Source organism: Aplysia californica, unplaced genomic scaffold (genome assembly GCF_000002075.1).
Source record: "Aplysia californica isolate F4 #8 unplaced genomic scaffold, AplCal3.0 scaffold00082, whole genome shotgun sequence".
NCBI classification, from domain to species: domain Eukaryota; kingdom Metazoa; phylum Mollusca; class Gastropoda; order Aplysiida; family Aplysiidae; genus Aplysia; species Aplysia californica.
Genome location: NW_004797352.1, coordinates 1,697,592 through 1,699,751, shown reverse-complemented (window position 1 = coordinate 1,699,751; position 2,160 = coordinate 1,697,592).

Below are 2,160 nucleotides of genomic sequence, written 5' to 3'. Positions count from 1 at the left end.
CTTGTCTCTTGTCTCTTGTTTCTTGTCTCTTGTTTCTTGTTTCTTGTCTCTTGTTTCTTGTCTCTTGTCTCTTGTTTCTTGTCTCTTGTTTCTTGTTTCTTGTTTCTTGTCTCTTGTCTCTTGCTTCTTGCTTCTTGTCTCTTGTCTCTTGTTTCTTGTCTCTTGTTTCTTGTTTCTTGTCTCTTGTTTCTTGTCTCTTGTCTCTTGTTTCTTGTCTCTTGTTTCTTGTTCTGCCATAGCACAAGTCTCCCTTTGGCTGGCTCTTCCTCTCTGCTGCTAGTTGGTAGATGGTAGACTGTACCAGGGGACGCAACAAAAGCTTTTCTCTCTCTGCATAGATTTTATGTACCTTATATATTGGGTGTTCTCTCGGTAGATTGTATGTACCATACATATTTGCTGTACTCTCCGTAGATTTTATAAACTATACATTGGGTGTTCTCTCGGTAGATTGTATAAACTGTACATATTGGCTTTTCCCTCACGCTTACCTCCTCACACACGGTACTGGGCTGTGGTGGGCTGACACACTCAAGGTACTGAGACACACGGTACTGACACTCTCACGGCACTGGCTGTGGTGGGCTGACACATGAGGTACTGACACTCGTGGTACTGACACACACGGTAGGCCTACTGGTTGTGGGGGAATGAGGAGAGGGGAGGCTGACGTGGTGGTGGGGGATTTGTCTTTGGTTTTTGGGAGTGAGGAGAATCTGGATTTGTCCAAGGTTTCACAACTGACATACTGACCCACTGACCCACTGACACACTGACAGACTGACCCACTGACACACTGACCACTTACACACTGACACACTGACCACTTACACACTGACACACTCACACACTGACATGCTGATTCTGACATCAGCACACTTTCTATGTAGACAGATGTGGGTACGTTGACTTGCACATGGTATTTCTGCCAACATGACCAGATTCTCCACACTGTGTATCCTCCGTCCGATGGTCACATTTACCAAAGCCCAACATTTTGGAATATCAAAACAATGTTTATTTTGTTCAGCTTCTTCATTTGTGATTGAAACAAAACGAAACAACAACAAAAAAGAGATTTTTTCCCATCTCTTTGACAAATTTGGCTTTGAAGAGTTGAAGAATTTGCCGAGGATACGCAGCGTGTTATTTCTTGTGAGGATACACAAGGTGTGTTCTTTCTTGTGATGTTGTCATATTTTGTGGCTGATAAACTGTAACAACTTTTGTCCTCACGGTTTGGCTGATAGGTCCCGGTGAGTAGCCCCGCCCACACGGTCACTGTTTCTTGTGATCTTGTCAATCTTTTCCTTGTCGTCATAACCCGTCACCATTTCCTTTAACTTTTGGTTCTGTAGACGATGAATTAACTCTGTGTACTCACCACTGTTCTCGTCTACCAGTCAATGATTTCACAGAACTTTATGGTTTGCATTACGTTTGTTTTTTGTGTCATCAGATAACTGCATCTTTTGCACTGGCATAATGGACGATGTAAAGGATCATGATGAAAAGAATAGATTATAATGTCATGTAGAAATGCTTTTCCGTTCCAAATTCAATCACGTGATTTTGCTTTGTACGTTTGTACTTTCTTCACTTTTCTTGTTACTTTTCTTTTCTTTTTGTACGAGGCAACTACAGGGGTTTGGGAAATTTACTTCCTGTTTGTAACTTCCTGTTTCTACTTTTGGTTAGATCTCCAATGTGTGCTGTCGGTGTAGAGAGGTCATTTGACAGAAAAGAAACTCAAAGTTTCCGGATAATTTATAAAGGCAAATTTTGTGACTTTGGCATTGACTTTTGCTACTCGTTAAACTATTGGAAACTTTTATGTAGGTCAAGTAGGTGTAAATTGGCATCCCTAAAAACTGTGGAAAACATTGGGTGTACGTGCACAATTTGCAAGATTGGCAGCGACTTTTGATAATGGCGAGAGACTATGGGATACCTGGGGTGTAGGTTCCTACGTGCGATACTCCCCACCCAGCAGCGAGGAAAAACTCGTGGCCAAGAAGTTGTTTGGCACTTATATATGACCTTATTGTGTTGCAAGTGCCGTAAAACTCTTACTAAAACTAAACTAGATGTTGTTCCCGGTGCTGGGGATTTTTGTTGTTGTTTTCTCTCGGCGAGACATTTCCCACGGTCCTTTGAGGA